The sequence below is a fragment of the Ornithorhynchus anatinus genome, chromosome 7, assembly GCF_004115215.2.
Source record: "Ornithorhynchus anatinus isolate Pmale09 chromosome 7, mOrnAna1.pri.v4, whole genome shotgun sequence".
NCBI lineage: Eukaryota > Metazoa > Chordata > Mammalia > Monotremata > Ornithorhynchidae > Ornithorhynchus > Ornithorhynchus anatinus.
This window is the reverse complement of record NC_041734.1, coordinates 1987849-2007496: the sequence shown is the minus strand read 5'-3', so window position 1 is coordinate 2007496 and position 19648 is coordinate 1987849.

Sequence of the window (19648 nt, the reverse complement as noted above, 5' to 3'; positions counted from 1 at the left end):
GTGAATCCAGGTGCCGCCCGGGAGCCACGCGCCCCCGGACAGCAGGAAGAAATAGCCCGGAACACTTTCCGTGAGAAGCAGCGTGGCCTAACGGAGTCAGAGGACCCGGGTTCTCATCCCGGCTCCGTCGCTCGTCTGCCGCGGGACCTGATTAGCTTGTATCTTCCCCAGCGTTTAATACGCTTCTTGGCACTAGTGAGCACTTGACGAATACCATAATCATTATCGTTATCGATAATAATGATAACCTTGGGCAGGTCACTGCGTGGGACGGGGACCGTGTCCGACCCGACTTGCTCGTATCCACTCCGGCGCTTAGTACGGTGCCCGGCACGTAATAAGCCCTTAACGAATACCGTCATTGCTATAATTATTATTATTCTCTGTCCTTCAGTTACCCCGTCTGTAAAAAATGGGGATCAAGACGGCGAGCCCCACGTGGCACATGGACTGCGTCCATTCCTGATCGTCCTGTCTCAACCCCGGGGTTCAGTATAGTGCCTGGCCCCTAATAAGCGCTTAACAGATTCCAGAAAATAAAATAAAATGAAAGGAATCCGCAACGGAGGGAGTCCAACCTGGGTTCGCCCAACGCCCAGCCTGCTTTCTGGTGGCTCTTTTCAGAATCACCTTTGCAGAGTGGCAGGCTCTCCTCGGAGCCTCTCCCCTCTTTGCCCAAAAGCTCCGAAGTGCATTTGTGTTTTCGAAGAGATTCCAGGGTCTCTTTCCATAATTTGGGCTGAAAATTCCTAGGGCCTGTTCGGCTCTCCTTCCGGCTCCCCGTAGGGGTGGCGTCTGGGACCGAATGCCGACTGGTGATCACAGGCAAGCTTCGATTTGATTTTTCTTGATGGCATTTGTTAGGCGCCTCCTCTGTGCCAGGCACTGTAGTAAGCGGTAGATCCAAGCTCATCAGGCTGGGGTCGATCCAAGCCCATCAGGTGGGACACGGTCCCCGTTCCGCGTGGGGCTCGCCATCCTCCTCCTCATTTTACGGGCGAGGGAACGGAGGCCCGGAGAAGTGAGGTGACCTGCCCGAGGTCACGCAGCAGACCGGTGGCGGAGCGGGGATTAGAACCCAGATCCCGCTGCCTCCCAGGCCCGGGCTCTAGCCACTAGACCGCGCAGCTTCTCTAAGGACCAGAAATGGACTCTAGACTGTGAGCCCGTTGTGGGCAGGGAATGTCACCGTTTATTGTCGTATCGTCCTCTCCCAAGCGCTTAGTACAGTGTTCTGCGCACAGGAAGCGCTTAATAAATACGACTGAATGAACTGAATGAACGAACGTGTTTGGAAGTTGGATGAGAACGAATGTCAGGGGCAGGAAACGTGTCTGCTAACTCTGTTCTATTGGACTCTCCCAAGTGCTTAGCACCGTGCTCCGCGCAGAGTAACCTCTCAGTCAGTACCTCCGATCGATCCAATGGCCACCGGTTTCGGCGTCTCCCCCGTGCACCACGTGGCTCAGGAATCTCGGAGGAAGGCTTGGACGCTCATTCGACGGCAGTCCAGAGAGAGAGCGGCAACCCATCTCCAAACCCCGGAGCGATGCTCATTCGGTTATACTGTACCTTCCCAAGTGCTTCGTAAAGCGCCCTGCACGTAGTCGGCGCTCAACGCGTACCATCGATTGATCGCGGTTGAAGCCCCGGGGGCCCTCCCGGCCCTCACCGCGCTCCGGAGTGAGGCTGTCGAAGCTCTCGCCGCCTCCCGTTTTCCCGTCTCTCCTGCCAACGTCGCTTCTCCGAACGGCCGGAAGGAAATGGAGAGAGAGAGGGAGCGGGGCGGTTGTCCCGTCTCGTCCCGCCCCACGCGAGAGAGCCCGGGATGGGCCCCGCCGTCCCGGTCGGAGCCATCTGTGTTGTGCGAAGCCCGCTCCCGAGACGTCCTGCGGGTAACAGAGAAGGCTTCGGGTTCCAGAAATCGCGCCACGTGCCACCTGAGAGATCTCTGGGGACGTTGGTTTGCTGTCGTTTTGCTCCCCCAAGCGCTTAGTACAGTGCTCTGCACGGTATAAGCGCTCAATAAACACCGTCGGTCGATACCTCTCCTCAGAAGCCCTAACGGGTCGCGCTGCTCCAGAAACCTCCTCCCGTCGGAGGTTATTTGGGTTACGAGGCTGACTCGCTCGAGACTGGGCGCGTTGGGGTGGTGAAGGCGCCGCACCGAATTTGACGCTCTGATGATCCTTCCTTCCTTGAGGAGGGGAGAGATTCGAGTTTTCTGAGAGTGAAGGGAACAGTCCGGGCCTCTGAGATGTGATTTGAAAATGTCCAGAATGCCGTTTCTCTGTCAACCGAATCTGGTCTTTGACTCTGTGTCGAGAAAGAGATGTTGTGCCTAGTTGAAATTCAGGTAACCCTACCGTTCTCCATGTGATTTTTGTCCCGTGTTTCTTTTGCGCCGTGCTTAGAATGTCTTCACGGTTTTCCCGTTGAATGTTCCAAACTTTCGCTCTGTTGTGCTTATGGTCCTTCATCTATATTTTACTTACCTGGCCAATTGGTCGCTATTTTTGAGGCGCCAACCCGGCGAGCGGTTGTTTTTTTATTATGTCTGTTGTGTTGGCTGATATTCTCCAGGCGCGGTTTTCACAATCGGGGTGGTGGAAATCAGTCCTGCTCAGACCGGGTGTACACCTGGCCAAGCGGGTCCGCGGTCCGGCATTATTAGACCCACCCCTAACCCCCAAATGCTGTCGTTCCTCTGCTGCTTCGCTTGTTTCTGCGGCGGCCACGGCCGTGAACGAGAAAGGGGAAGGGGATTGTGCGTGAGTGAGTTCGAGCCACGCAGCCGACCCGGTCCCATCCCCTGAAATTTCCTCCCTCAAGCAGGCCCCGATTGCTCCGCCGAGGCGGTCTCTGCCTGAGGAAGGTTGGAGGTGAGGTATTGGCCAAAGGGTTATTTCACCCATCTCTCCCAACCCCCCCTAGAACCTTTCAAATTTTCCACAGCAGAATTGTACCGGACAGAGTTTCTGGGGCTAAGGGGGGCTTCGTTGCCTGCCGTTGCCAGGGAATGGTTGTCGTTGCCAGGCAATGGCCGTCGTTGCCAGGGGACAGTTATCACGGCCAGGGAACAGCGGCGGTTGCCTGGCAACGGGTAGTCGTCGCCACGGAGCGGCAGTTGTTGCCGGGCAACGGTTGTCGCTGCCAGGAGGCGGGTGGGCATAGCCAAGACTTTAGGTGCCGCTCTTGGAAAAGTCATTCAGTCGTATTTATTGAGCATTTACCGTGGGCAGAGCACTGGACTAGGCGCTTAGGAGCGTTCAGTAGAACAGTGAACGGACGTATTCCCCGCCCACAATGAGCTTACAGTCTAGAGGGGGAGACAGACGTGAATAGAAATCAATAAATGACAGATCGGGACATAAGCGGTGTGGGGCCGGGAGCGGGGGGGATGAAGAAAGGGAGCAAGTCAGGGTGATCCAGAAGGGAGAGGGAGAAGAAGAAAGGAGGGCTCAGTCAGGGAAGGCCTCTAGGAGGAGAAAAATGAAGCTGATCCCACTTGGGGGACCTCCCTGCGAAATCAAAAGTCTCGTCTCAGGCTTTAGAGTTGCTCTGGAGCGTCCTCTGCTTATTTAAGCCTGCGTTTGATCCTAGCAGTCGGTCCCGCTAGTCACGATGAGCAAATCTCGCAAAACAGAAGTCGCCAGAACAGGAACTCATCCACCTTTCATTTAGGGAACCGTTCCTTCGCCCTCTGAGGCCCACGACGAGGCCCAGGGTCTCAGCCGACCTTCCCTTTCTTTGAAACAAGAATAATAAGATGTCCGGGAAAATACAGCTCGACCGTTTTCAAAATGGTTTGTTAAAGGAGGCTTCGATTGTCGTCCTCATTTTAAACCACGGTGGAGAGTTCTCCCAATTAATTGAAAGAGAATTCTAATCTAGGTGAAAGCATTCAGTGCTCACCGAACAATGAAGGAAGCCTGAAAAGCTAGTTTAATCAGTTTCCAAAGACCTATTCTCCCCGCAAAAAATAGATGATGCTGGTTTTTCACACTGCACCGCTTATAGAAAATCCAGAAAGCCGTCTGGGGCTTAGACGAACAATTGCCCTGGATTGCCTCTCTTCAAGGATTAAAATTGTTTGTACTTTTCTTTTTTTTCACTTTAGAGGGTTTTTGGTGACACAGAATAGCTTGAGCAAAAATAAGTCCGGGAGGCGAATCGAATGCTATTGCTTATTTAACGTTTTTCCATATTCTTTCCCAGATGTCCTGTAGAAGGTCGAAATGATCATAAGGACGGTGGCATTTATTAAGTACTTGCTACTTGCTAAGTGCTGGGGTAGACAGATACAGGGTTATCAGATTGACTCTTTCTCCCCATCCCTCATTCCATGGGTGAGGAAATTGAGGCCCAGAGTCATCCAGCAACTCGCCCCAGGTCACAGAAGGGTGGAGCCGGGACTCGAACCCAGGCCTCCTGACTCTCCGGTGGAGCAGTCTCCATTGTCTTAGCTCCTCAAAGCCATAGATGGGGGCTGTCAGAGGTCACTGCCATTCTTCATTTTACCCATCCTTCTATTCAATCAAAATATACTCCAAAATTTCTTCGCTTCAAAGCACACTGCCCGGACGACCGCAGGGTTTCAAAAGCCTGGGAAAAAATCGGCAAATGAGTGGGACTATTTTTTAGGCTGAAATGGGCCCAAAACAATTTAAAGGAAGAGACTGGACCGGAGGAAAGGTGTAGGTGGCTAGGATTCATTCCGTCATTCGATGATTGAGGGCTTACGGTGTGCAGAACGCTGTACTAAGCGCTTGGGAGAGTACGATAGAACGATAAAAGATAGACCCATTCCCTGCCCTCCACGAGCTTACTGTCTAGAATTGGGAAAGTGAAGGGCTATGCTGATCCCAGGAATTTCCAAACACTTGCCATCTCCTTGAATTTCCTTCAGTCGTATTTATTGAACGCCTACTGTGTGCAAAGCACTGTATAAAATGCTTGGGAGAGGACAGTAGAAAAACAAACGGACCCATTCCCTGCTCCCAGTGAGCTTGCAGTCTAGAGAATTTAGAAACCCGTGGGCGATGGGACCCGTCTGAGCGGTTGTGTGACCACACCGCGTTGTGTGTGGTTCTACGAGTCTGATGATATCGATGCTGATTCTTTGATTGCTGTCACCGTCACTGCCGCCAGAGATCGATCCGGTCCAGGATGCGCTGCTGCAAACGTAACGTTTTGAAAGAAAGAGAAAACGCTAAACTCTAACTCTAAAACTCTAAAGCTGAGGGCCCCCCCAAGCTGACAGGGATGTAAATGTGGGAACAGAGAAGACTTTAACCCAGCGCGTCTCTAAGAAGGAAAGCTCCATTCTACGTCTGCGGTTCCGAGTTTGTAAAATTGAAAACGAGACTCCGAAACCCCCTCGGGAAATTCCCAGGGGGAAAAAAGCCAGCGGGGGAGTCCCGTATTATCCTCAGTTGGCGCTCAATCTGTCAGTCTGGCCTTTTACCGTAGAAAAGATTCTCTTCAGTGGTAGCCACCGTTAGCTTCCAAAATGGCAGCAGAGCCACTGACATTTTTCTGTCATCTAGTTCCGGGGCGGACGTCCCTTTCCCCAGGTAGAAATTCACAGCACTTACGTGCGTATCCCTAATGTATTTAATTTATTTTATTATTTGTCTCTCCCTCTAGACCGCATCTACCAACCTTGCGGTATCGCAGTCTCGCAAGCGCTCGGTACAGTGTCCTGCACGTAGTGAACGCTCGATAAATACCATAGGTGAACATCTGCCTCCCCCCTCTAGACTGTAAGCTGTTGCTTAGAACAGTGCTCGGTGCCAAACGCCATCACTGTTATTGTTATTATTGTCATCGTAGGCCCGGGCCGTGTCTACTGACTCTGTTGTCCCGTGCTCTCCCGAGTGGTCGGTACAGTGCTCCGCACGTAGTAAGTGCTCGATAAATGCAATTGATTGATTGATGGGAGAGAACTGCTGGGATGGCCAAGGGAATACAGCACCCTTCGTCACCTCAGCAGGAGAGCGTATTACTCTGACCTCCGAGCGTGCCTCCCGATGCGGAACGAAATGAGCGAGGGTCCCATCGGAAGCGAAGGATACGCTGTGGGCCCGAGACCATCATCAAAGGCTCTGTAAAGCCCTTACCCTGCATCAAACACTGTTCTAAGCGCCGCGATCGATACAAATCAAGTCCCCGTCCCGCGTGAGGCTGAGGGTCTAACTAGGAGGGAGGACGGGTATTGATTCCCCATTTTACGGTTGAGGAAACTGAAGCACAGAGGAGGAAAGAGACTTGCCCAAGGTCACACAGCAGGCAGTGGCAGAGCCAGGATTAGAACCCCGGGCCTCTGACTCGCAGGCCCGGGCTCTTTCCACTAGGCCACGCGCCGCTTCCCTTACGGGCAAGAAAACTAAGCGAAGGAATTGATTAGAGCGCGGGAAATATGTCCGCTTATTCTCCTGCGTCGTAGTCTCCCAAGCGCTTAGAAAGGTGCTCTGCACTTAGTAAACGCTCAGTAAATTCCACTGATTGATCGGCTGGCCATTCCTGCCGTCCCTCACAAGTGAGCCCTTCCTAGCAAAGTTCCAATTGATTTAGGACGATTCGGGCAGAGGAAATTCCAAAATAGTTCGGTGAAATCACCCAGATGGCTCCCGTCCCTCGCGATTCACCGGGAACAGGGATCCTCCTTATTCCCGCCCAGACTTCCTGGAGCCCGAGGACGGGAGTCTTCCCGTTGGTTTCCGAGCCGTACGGAAAAACCCGAACGCACAGGTCTGTGGTGCTGCCTTCCCCGTTTCAGGCTAATGCAATCTTAAAGAGCCACGATATTCCATCGTAAAAAGTTCCATCGCAAAATATTCAGGGATAAACGGACCCGGAGGTTTCCTACGTGATTACCATGTGTGATTGAAGCGCCGAAACAAATCTTCCCCGCGCTCACTGTTAAGATCCCCAGCGGCTCAGTGAGTCAGTCAGTAGGCTGTACTGAGCGCCTTTTGTGTGCAGACCACTGAACTAAGCGCCAGGGAGGCTACGGTAGATGTAGGAGACTTGATCGAATCGGTGGGGTCGATCGAGCAACCGTTAGACACAGAGCACTCGGCCGAACGCTCGGGAAAATCCCACGGCCTGCGATACCACAATCCCTGTCTTCAAGGGGCTTCCGAGCTAATTAGGAATGTTAATTACTCCATCGTAGCAACAACCGTTCTTATTACGGTATTTTTTATACGCTTACCCTGCGGCAAGCGCTGTTCTAAGGGCCGGAGTAGAGACAACCCATCCCACAGTCCAAATAGGAGGGAGGACAGATATCGAGTCCCCGTTTTACAGGAGAGGGGACTGAGGGGTAGAGAAGCCAAGTGACTCGCCCAGGGTCAGGCAGCAGGCAAGCGGCGGGATTAGAACCCGGGATCTCTTTAGGCTGGCCCTTGGTAAGCCACGAATCCCTGCGAGTGGAGCAGTCGACGGAAACCGATCGAACTAGGACTTGATTTCGTGAAGAAGCTCGTCTGGGGGCCTTTCGTTCATTCGACCGTATTTATCGAACGCTTACTGCGTGCTGAGCACTGAACTAAGCACTTGGGAGAGGACGATACGACCATAAACAGGCTCGTTCCTGGCCCGTGACGAGCTGACAGTCTAGAGGGGTGGAGACAGACATCAATACAAATAAATAAATTACAGATAGTCGTTCATTCAATGGTATTTATCGAGCGCTTACTGGGTGCAGAGCACTGTACTGAGCGCTTGGAAAGTCCAGTTCAGCAACAAACAGAGACGATCCCTGCCCACAACGGGCTCACAGTTTAGAAGGGGGGAGACAGGCATGCAAACAAGATAGGGACGTAAGTGCTGTGATATCAAGTGATATTCCCACATGGAATCCTCGGGAATCTCGCTCTTCCCCGGCTTAGGGGGCGATCCCAGGTTTCCAACCTAAAAACCGGTATCCCAACTCAAATCGGATTCCTTCCCTTTGCCCCCGCCCCAACCACCTTCGCGGAACGTCGCTTCCTCCCTCACCTGCTAATCGGCCCACGGGGAAGGAGAGTCATAAGCCAAGGGAGCAGGGAATCCAGCAGTTAGATCTCTCGAGCAGCGGACGGCAGCGGGGTCCGAGGAGGGAGGATACGAAAATCAGAGCAGAAAGAACTTGTGAAAGCGATGAGCGTCCTGATGGGATTCCATTTCACTTGCACCTCGTCACTAAAGAGAATAGCAATAATAACGATGGCATCTGTTAAGCGCTTACTATGTGCCCAGCACTGTTCTAAGCCCTGGGGGAGATACAAGGCCATCAGATTGTCCCACGTGGGGCTCACGGTTTTCATCCCCATTTGACAGATGAGGGAACTGAGGCCCAGAGAAGTGAAGTGACTCACCCAAGGTCACACAGCCGACAAGCGGCGGAGCCGACATTAGAACCCACGGCCTCTGACTCCCGGGCTCGGCCTCTTTCCAATAATAATAATGATAACCGTGGCATTGGTTAAGCGCTTACTATGTGCCAGGCATTGTTCTAAGCGCTGGGCACTGTTCTAAGCCACGCTGCTTCTCAGTAGAAGCTCTAATAATACTAATCAGTATTAATACTATCCGCACTAATAATAATTATAGTAGGAGTAGTAAGACTCTAAGCTCGCTATGGGCAGGGAATGTGTCTGTCTATTGTTCTGTCGACCTCTCCCAAGCGCTTAGTACGGAGTCCTGGACACAGTAAGCGCTCAAAAATACGACTGACTGGTAATAGTATTATTAGTACCGAATAAGTGTTAAACAAATACCGCAATTATTATTATTGTTTGCAGTAGTAATAGTAATCATAGAATAGTACTCTTCTTGTGGGAATTCTTTAGCGCTTACTATGCTCCAGGCACTGTTCTAAACACTGAGGTAGATGCAAGCCAATCGGGCTGGACACAGTCCCTGTCCCACTCGGGGCTGACAGTCTTCATCCCCAATCAGTCATATGTATTGAGCACTTACTATGAGCAGAGCACTGTAAGAGCGCCTTCCCCATTTTCCAGATGAGGGAACTGAGGCCCAGGGAAGTGAAACGACTCGCCCAAGGTCACCTAGCGGATCAGTGACGGAGCCGGGATTAGAACCCAGATCCTCGGACTCCCAGGCCCGGGCTCTTCCCACTAGACCACACTGCCCCTCTAGGTGCACCAAGTGGGTTTAATGGGTTCCCACCAGGTGCCGTGCACTGTGCTCAGCACTGGGGAAAGATGGAACAGAGATGTGACTCGTTCCCTGCCCACCAGGACTTCCGGTCTAATGGGAACGTGAGAACTATTAGCCGTAGAATCGGCCAGAAAGCAGATTTCATCAGAACGTGGTATTAGGGAACACAGGTTTGATAGTCTCCCTCAATCCTCTGCTTATTAATAATAATAATAATAATAATAATCGTGTCAAGCATTTTCTTTGGGCTGGGGTAGATATCACATGAACAGATCGAACAGAGTACCTGTCCTACATGGGACTCAAAGTCTAAGCGGGGAGGGAGAACAGGTATTTTTATGGTATTGGATAAGCAACTACTATGTGCCAGACTCTGTACTAAGCACTGGGGGGAGATACAAGCTAATCAGGGTGGACACAGTCCCTGTCCCACAGGGGGCTCACAGAATTGAACTCCCCCCTTTTACAGATGAGGCGACCGAGGCACAGAGACGTTAGGTGACTTGTCCGGGCTCTGGCGGCAGGCGAGTGGCCGAGACAGAACTAGAACCCGGGACTCGGGACACCCGGCCCCGGGCGCTTTCCACAAGGCCACCAATCAGTCAGATCCTTGAACTCAGACGCGGTTCTGATTTTCATCTCTCCCGCCCGGCCGGCAGGATGGAGTGGCCCCGATTGATTTCTTGACTCTTCCAGACGCCCACTGCTGCTCTTTACCGCAGATGCAGATTTAGCTAATGAACGGTTTCATTTCCTGGAGCTCTCCTCCGTGTAACAACCAATTCGATGGCCCAGAGAGGCCTTTCTCTCCCATTCCCTTAAAATGGCAAACGAGGGGAGTTAATGGGCCGAATTTCACCTTTCAATTAGAGAACGACAAGAAGCATTCCGAGGCACCCCGCGGCCGCTTTAGAGGAAAACCCGCCTCTCCCGAGTGAAGCCGCGGAGTATCGTCCGAACGGTGGCCTACTGAACTCCCCTCCGCTTTGGCTCTTCCCTCAGAAACTGTTCCTTCTGAAGGGGGGCAAAAAATCGCTCTTCCTCATATTGCTCAGGGGTATGGCTATCAACAGGGAAATGATCACTCTCAGCAGTTTAATCTTCAATTTTCCAGGATCCTTTAGCCCATTTTTATTACCGCCATCACCACAACCTGCATATTAAAAAGGACCACGGGTCGTCTCCCGCTGGAACATTTTTTGTCTCCCGAAGACACCATTTTATTAAGGAACGTGTAGCGGTTCCGCTCAAGTCGCGGGCTCCTGGTTGGTTATTCATTTATATCTCAGCAGAAACCCAGAAGTCACTTACGACTTACCGATCCACGCGGAACTAGCAGAAAGAGAAAGCCAGAGCAATAATCCTCGGTTTCAAAAACCGGTAATTATGTAAAATGATTTGAAATCTTTTCACCGTATCGAATCGTCTTCGTTAGCGTTTTAATTATCGGAAAGCTTTATCGTTCGGATCCCCTCTACTCCCTTACCCGAAGCCCGAAGTAGGTGTCCTTTTGATGTTATAGTGAACCCTCCCAAGCGTTTAATACGGTGCTTTGCGTACAGTAAGCGCTCAATAAATAAGATTGTATGAATGAACGGGTAGGTAGTAGGGTAATTTTCCATTTTTATCTCACGGAGCCATGTCGGTCAAGTTAGAAACGACATCTTGGTGGCGAAGAGCTTTTCTTTTTTAGGGTAATTGTTAAGCGCTTATTATATACTAAGCACTGGGGTAGATACAAGCTGATCAGGTTGTCCCACGCGGGGCTCACAATCTTGATCCCCATTTTACAGATGAGATAGGTGAGGCCCAGAGAACTGATGCACTTAGGAGCCACTGTCTCTGTGTTAATCGAGTTGATAAAAGAACCCCTCGGGTTAAAAAGAGGACGTCCGGAGGGTTTTGGGCCCAGGGGTAAAAGTCTGAGCGCAAACCATAGCCGGCCAACTCAGAGGTGTAAAGATGGCCACCGTCTGCCATTCACTTGGAATAAATAATCTTTTTGAAGTCCCTCTCTCATCTCTAGGTAGGTGAAGGATTTCCTGGATCACGGCTTCGTGGCCACAGGTTCTTGGCTGATGGGGGAAAATGAAGAGCTCTGGCGTTGGAAGCTCATTCCGCTGTATTGTACACTCCCAAGCGCTCAGTACAGTGCTCTGCGTTCATTCGTTCGAGCAGTCGTATTTATCGAGCAGTTACCGTGTGCAGAGCACAGAACTAAGCGGTCGGGAGAGTATAGAACAACCATAAACAGACACATTCCCTGCTCACAAAGGGTTTACAGTCTAGATGGACATAAATATACATAAATAAATTATGTATACTAATAAATTTCCGAACGGCCATTGGAACGGATGCATCTCACGGGGCAAAACGGGCTCACGGGATAATCATCGGGGGGTCTCTTCCTGCCAATGCCTTCCTGCCATTTCCCTCAAGTTATGCAGGGTATTTATTATTTATTGACTGTCTATAGCATCCATTAAATCCACCCGAGCCTCCCAGATAGAAACCCATACTACCCCTTAAAAGAAGTCGGAGAGGCGTTGGCTGAAATGGGTCGGTGTAACCCCGCTCTCTCAAACCGCCATCAAAGCCAACCGAATCCCCCTGGAGAGTTCCGGCTCCGTCCGCGTCCTATCCTTAGATTCCCGGCTTCAGCGGCACGAACTCTCGTTTTCTTACATTTAAAGGAGTTTATCCTTTAACCTCCTCAAGGAAATGCTCCGCACCCTGCAGACGACTTTCCAAAAGAAAAAGAAAAGCACAAACAGTATTTTCCGAAATTGAGAGGTGGAGACGTTAGTTCTTCACCCAGAGGAACCCCGAAGCGTTTAGCATTTTCATTTGTAAACTATGTTGAAATATTTTTGAAAAATAAAAACTTGTCGATAGAAGATACAAACGCGTGCTTCCGTATAAATCGTGTCTGAATCCCGTTCATCTGCCGGTACCGAACGTCCCGGAGGAGAAATGGTGGTGTTTGCTGTCTACGCTGCAGGTGACGGAGGGCGGTGGGCGGGAAATCAGCGAAGGCGGGGAATTTGGCAATTATCAGGGCATCCACCGGGCTCTGGAAGTCTCTTCGTTTGGTTTTCGCTAGATGACGCGGTTCGGTGTTTCAGTGTGCGTCCAGCTGTCTATCACGTACCATTCCTCTAGACCCCTCACGTCTAATGGTGTCCGTCTCATCGTCTCCAGAGAAGTCTCATGGAAAGGCCACGCTCTGCCGATCCGCTAGATAATTCTTCACCGGTCGCTGTATTTATGTGCATGTAATAGTCGGCGCGACTGTGTGCCATCCAAAGACCTGTCGAATTTATGTCAGAAGTCTGTAAAATGGAAATGTCACGTCTGCCTTTCGGTCTGGTAGGGCGAGCAGGGTAGACAATAAAAAGGTGTAAACGAATCATCCCTGTCTCATCTCAGTTTTCTGCATTAAAGCCTCCACCTGCGTGTCCAGCTTCCGTCCGTGGTCTCTTCATATCTCATGAGCGACAGACTTTTGCGGGGAGTTCTTAGAAAACGGACTCCTTTCCCATCCGCCTTTCAGTTCCCGATAGAGAAGGCAGTCCTCGTTTCTTCCCCCCGCCGTCCTCTCGTGGGGTCTTTTTCACCCCACCGTGGCATCAGACCGTGGGTTTGCGGGGGACGTTAGCCGAGTGGACTTCAAATAATGATAACTGTGCTATTTGTTAAGGGCTTACAAAGCACCAGGCACTGTACTAATCGCTGGGGTGGATATGGGTTGGACGCAGTCCCTGTCCCACACGGGGCTCACGGTCTCCATCCCCATTTAACCGATGGGGTCACTGAGGCCCAGAGAAGTGACCTGACTCGCCCAGGGTCACCCAGCAGACGATGGGGGAGCCGGGATTAGAACCCGGGTCCTTCTGACGCCCGGGCCCGGGCTCTCCCCGCCAGGCCCCGCTGCTTCGAAAGCCCAACCCTCTGACCGTGGACTTCTCGTGACGAATGTTATTAAAAGGGAACCGAGGATTGTCTCGTTCGAACTCTCGCCGAAGGACAACCGTCCGCAGGACTCCATCCCACGTTTTCCCCCTATTTGGGGAGAAAATCCTAGCGAGCTCATTGAATGCTGTGGATTCAACTAGAAATATTCTCTAGTTTTTAGAACGGAAAGTTGACCTGTCATGACTGGGGCGAACCCAGCAACGGGCTATCTTTTCCTCCTCCAAAAGAAATGGTCGTCCGTTTGTTTTCCCACCTTTAAAACCCCGGCTGAAACGCGATGCGGCGGGAGTGGGGGGGATGGAGGTGGTGGAGGAAGGGATGTTGATGGTGGTGGAGGAGAAGATGGTGGAGGAGGAGGAGGAGGAAGTTTTAGAGGAGTAAGTTGTGATGGCGGGGGGTGGTTATGGAGGAGGTGGAAGAAGAGGAAGAGACGGTAAGGGAGGAGATGGGAGAGGTGGACATCATGGTGGAAGAGTAGAAGAAAGAGGTGGCAAGAGAAGGGGTGGTGGAGGAGGAGCTTGTCTCTACCCCAGCGCTTAGAACAGTGCCTGGCGCCTTGTAAGCGCTTAACAAATACCATTAAAACAAAAAAATGATTCCAGGAATCCTCCTGACCATGTGTCGAGATGACACTGCGGCTTTTCTTGCCATTCAACCTGAGGGGGGGGATTTCTGTTTTATTTCAGGCAGGGCAAACGGGGTCTTTTCTCCTGGATTCTACTGAATCTTCCCCATCTCTGAGGACGGCGCTTGGCTCATTCATTCGTTCATTCAAATTTATTCAGCGCTTACTATGGGCAGAGCACCGGACTAAGCGCTTGGAATGTACAATTCGGCAACAGATAGAGACCGTCCCTGCCCAACAACGGGCTCGCAGTCTCCACGAGGGAGACGGACAACAAAACAAGTAATCCGGCGTCAATAGCCAATGCTTCACGAAAAACACAATTATTATTATTGTTTAGGGGGTCTCCTATGTGCCAAGTTCTGGGATAAATTCAGGACGATCAGATCCGATACAGACTCCTTCCCACCCGGACTCAGAGTCTAAGACGGGAAGGCTCGAAGATTGCGGAGCCCAAGAGTTCCCGGTGTTAGATTTCCCTCGGAAAATGAGGAAAGCCGAAAGACCCCAGGCCAGGGAGAGAAATAGCGATAGGTCAGAAAACAGAAATTAGTTCTCTGGAGTTGTCTCGTGGTGAGGAACAGCATGGTATCGATGCCTTCTTAATGTTTCTGGAGAAAAGCAAGGTTCGGATCCATGCGGGGGGAATGAAAGCGTCATTTAACAAATATGTAGGAACCCATAAATTACCGGGCTAAAACTGCCTGGTGGAAGAAAAATTTCCCTTGAAAATTTCCCAAGAGGTAAATTTGAAATAGTTTAGATAATTACAACTTGTTAAGACACGCCAGCCCCACGGTATTTATGTAAAGGATCTTATATTTTTACTATTTCCCCTAACCTACTCTAAAGCCCGTCTATCCCCGTAGACTGTCGGTTCCTTGTGGGCGGGGACCGTGTCTACCAACTCTGTCGCACTGTGCTCTCCCAAGTGTTTAGTGCAGTGCTCTGCGCACTGTAAGCGCTCAATAAATACCACTGTTTGAGCGTCTACTATTATGCATGGACGAGCACAGGCTTAGTGGCTAGAGCCCGGGCCTGGGAGTCCGAAGGTTTGGGTTTCCAAACCTGCCGTGTGACCTCGAGCAAGTCACTTCCCTCATGTAAAATGGAAATTAAGATTGTGACCCCAGTGTGGGACCGGGACGGCGTCCAACCCATTAGCTTGTATCTACCCCAGCGTTTAGTACAGTGCCTGGCACATAGTAAGCGCTTACCAAGTACCACAGAATTATTATTATTAATAAAAAGGATTTACTCATCTGTGTCTGTCTTCCCCAGTAGACTGGGAGCTTCTTGAAGGGAAGGATTGTTCCCTTCTACTTACTCAAGCACTCGGTAAAATGCTCTGCACGTAGTAGGCGGAAACCACCGTGCGAGCGGGGATCGGGCCAGCGTGGCTTAGTGGAAAGAGCCTGGGCTTCCGAGTCAGAAGTCATGGGTTCGACTCCCGGCTCCGCCACTTGTCAGCCGGGGGACTGTGGGCGAGTCACTTCACTTCTCTGTGCCTCAGTGACCTCATCTGTAAAATGGGGATCAACCGGGAGCCTCACGTGGGACGACCCGATGACCCCGTATCTACCCCGGTGCTTAGAACAGTGCTCGGCACGTAGTAAGCGCTTAACAAATACCGACATTACTTCTAATAATAATGATGGTATTGTTAGGCGCTTACTATGGGCGCTGTTCTAAGCGCTGGGGTAGATTCAAGATGAGCAGGTTGGACACGGTCCCTGTGCCAGATGGGGCTCCCAATCTTCATCCCCATTTTCCACGTGAGGGAACTGAGGACCAGGGCAGTGAAGGGACTTGCCCAAAGTCACCCAGAAGACAAGTAGCAGAGGCAGATTCGAACCCGGGTCCTTCTGACTCCCAGGTCTGTGCTCTACTTACTCTATTGCCCAAGCGCTCAGTACGGTGTGAGAGGCAGCACGGCGTATAGTGGCTAGAGCCCGGGCCTGGGAGTCGGGAGGTCCTGGGTTCCAGTCCCGGCTCGGCCACCGGTCTGCTGTGTGACCTCGGGCCAGTCCCTTTACTTCTCTCTGCCTCAGTTCCCTCGTCTGTAAAATGGGGGTTGAGACGGTGAGCCCCGCGTGGGACGGACACTGTGTACCCCAGCGTTTGGCCCAGTGGCACCTAGCGCTTAACAAGTACCGTGATCACTACTAATTATCATTATTATGACTTTACCCTCCGCGGACAAGGGGCAGAGCCAGGATTAGAACCCAAAACCTTCCGACTCCAATAGACCCGGGCTCTAGCCACTGAGCCCGTGCTGTCCCATGCGTACGGCGGACGTTCAATCCAACAGCGGTATTTATTGAGCGCTCACTGGGTGCAGAGCACTGTACTAGCGGATAAGTGGCGGAGCAGGATGAGAACCCAGGACCTCCTGACTCCCAGGCCTGGGCTCTACCCACCGGGCCGCACGGCCTCCCCAGTAGTAAGGACTCTGCGGGCCGCATCTCTGTACTCCCGTATAGAGCTTGCGCTTCGGAGTCAGAGGTCGTGGGTTCGATTCCCACTCTGCCACTTCTCAGCTGTGTGACTGTGGGCAAGTCACTTCACTTCTCTGGGCCTCAGTTCCCTCATCTGTAAAATGGGGATTAACTGTGAGCCTCACCTGGGACGACCTAATTACCCTGTATCTCCCCCCAGCGCTTAGAACAGTGATAATAATAATAATGTTGGTATTTGTTAAGCGCTTGCCATGTGCAGAGCACTGTTCTAAGCGCTGGGGGAGACACAGGGGAATCAGGTTGACCCACGTGGGGCTCACAGTCTTCATCCCCATTTTACAGATGAGGTAACTGAGGCACCGAGAAGTTAAGTGACTTGCCCACAGTCACCCAGCTGACAAGTGGCCGAGCCGGGATTCGAACCCATGACCTCTGACTCCGAAGCCCGTGCTCTGCACATAATAAGCGCTTAACAAATACCAACATTATCATTATTATCATACGGCTCTGGGGCAGAGAGATGTGGGGAGAAATAGGTCTTGGAAAGATCTAGTCGATCCCCGGCTCCTATTCCGCGCAGGACGCTGTACCACACGCTTGGGAGAGGACAAGAGAACAATAATCCAACGCAACAGCTTTCGGGAGGAAGGCTGGCTGTGCCCGGTTGAGAGCGAAGGGGGCTGGGAGGACAGGCTGGGGAGACAACCCGGGATTCAGCCGTTCGATCGTATTTATCGCGCGCTTCCCACGTGCAGGACACTGTACTGAGCGGTTGGGAGGATACGCTGCGACAATAAACCGATCCCGCCCCCCGCCTACAGTGAGCTTCCAGTCTAGAGGACGAAGCCCCGCTGCAGATCCCGTGGGCAGCATAGGACACCCCCTTTTTTTATGGTGTTAAGCGCTTATTATGGAACAAACGCTGTTCTAAGCGCTGGGGTAAGTACGACTTAATCGGGTCGGGCACAGTCCCCGCCTCCCGCGTGGGGTTCGCCGACTGAATAGGAGGGAGAGCAGGCGGCCCCGCTTTGCAGATGAGGAAACCGAGGCACGGAGAAGTTAAATGACTTGCCCGAAGTCACCTAGCAAGGAATTGGCCGAGCCGGGATTAGAACTCTGGTCCCTCTGACTGCCAGGCCCGGGCTCTATCCACTAGGCCGCACTTCAAGGGCTTAGTACAGTGCTCTGCACCTAGTAAGCGCTCAATAAATACGATTGAGTGAATGCTAGAAGCCAAGCAGAGCCCTGGGAGTCAGAGGACACTGGATTCTAATCCCGGCTCTGTCACTCGCCTGCTGTGTGACCTGGGGCAAGTCACTTCACGTCTCTGGGCCTCAGTTCCCTCCTCTGCAAAATGGGGATGAAGAGCCTGAGCCCCAAGTGGGTCAACCGGATCACCCTGTATCAGAGAAGCAGTGTGGCTCAGTGGCATGAGCCGGGGCTTGGGAGTCCGAGGTCGTGGGTTCGAATCCCGGCTCCGCCACTTGTCGGCTGGGTGACTTTGCGCAAGTCACCTCACTTCCCTGTACCTCAGTGACCTCATCTGTCAAATGGGGATGAAGACTGTGAGCCCCAGCGGGGACAACCTGATGACCTTGTATCTCCCCCAGCGCTTAGAACAGTGCCTGGCACCTAGTCAGCGCTTAACAAATGCCAGTATTATTATTCTCTGGGCCTCAGTTCCCTCGTCTGCAAAATGGGAATTCGGTATCTGTTCTCCTTCCTCCTTAGACTTGGAGCTTCATGTGGGACCTGATCTTGGATCTACCCCAGCGCTTAGTACAGTGTTTGGCACAGAGCAAGTGTTGACAAATCCCGTAATTATTATTAAATGAATAATTTAATTATTATTAAATAATTATGAAGATAATAATAATGAGCTCCGCGGGAGCGCATTTCCCACCATCTCGCGCCCTCTGCTGGCCACCCAGAGATACTCCGTCGTACTTACTGAGCGCTTCCTGTGTTCCCAGGACTGTACTAAGCGCCTGGGAGAGGACAATGCAACAATAAACAGTCACATTCCCTGCCCACAACGAGCTGACAGTCTAGGGGAGGAGAGAGTACACGGCCATGCATGCCCTCATTCACTCAATCGTATTTATTAAGCGCCTACTGGATGGAGAGCACTGTGCTAAGCGCTTGGGAAAGTACAACACAACCATAAATAGTGGCAGAGAATAATAATAATGTAATGGTGGCATTCGTTAAGCGCTTACTATGTGCCGACCACTGTTCTAAGCGCTGGGGGAGATACGAGGTCGTCGGGTTGTCCCACGTGGGGCTCCCGGCCTTCATCCCCCCTTTCCAGATGAGGGAACTGAGGCCCAGAGAAGTGAAGTGACTCTCCCAAAGTCACACAGCTGATCAGTGACAGAGGCGGGATTGGAACCCGCGACCTGTGACTCCCAAGTCCTGGCTCTTTCCACTGAGCCACGCTGCAACAAGCTCACAGTCCGTGTAAAGGGCGGAGGGAGTGCTATCCCAAACGCTCAGCACAGTTCTGGGCCCCCAGGAAGCACTCAATAAATAACATTGATTGGTTGATTAATTGATTATAGGGAAGCAGCATGGCTCAGTGGCAAGAGCCCGGGCTTGGGAGTCAGAGGTCGTGGGTTCTAATCCCAGCTCTGCCGCTTGTCGGGTGTATAATAATAATGTAATAATGTTGGTATTTGTTAAGCGCTTACTATGTGCAGAGCACTGTTCTAAGCGCTGGGGTAGACACAGGGGAATCAGGTTGTCCCACGTGGGGCTCACAGTCTTCATCCCCATTTGACAGATGAGGTCACTGAGGCACAGAGAAGTGAAGTGACTCGCCCACAGTCACACAGCTGACAAGTGGCAGAGCTGGGATTCGAACTCATGACCTCTGACTCCAAAGCCCATGCTCTTTCCACTGAGCCACGCTGCTTCACTATGACTTTGTACGACTTTGGGTGTATGACTTTGGGCAGGTCACTTCACATCTCTAGGCCTCAGTTCCCTCATCTGTCAAATGGGGATGAAGACTGTGAGCCCCACCGGGGACAACCTGATGACCCTGTATCTCCCCCAGCGCTTAGAACAGTGCTTGGCACCTAGTCAGTGCTTAACAAATACCATCATCATTATTATTATTATTTACAAAGTGCTTAAATACCAACATTATCATTATTATTTACAAAGCACTTAACAAATATCATTATTATTATTTACAAAATGCTTAACAAATACCATCTTTATTTTTATTATTTACAAAGTGCTTAACAAATCCCATCATCATCATTATTATTTGCAAAGCACTTAACCAATACCATTATTATTTTTATTATTTACAAAGCGCTTAACAAATCCCATCATTATCATTTACAAAGCACTTAACCAATACCATTATTATTTTTATTATTTACAAAGCGCTTAATAAATCCCATCATTA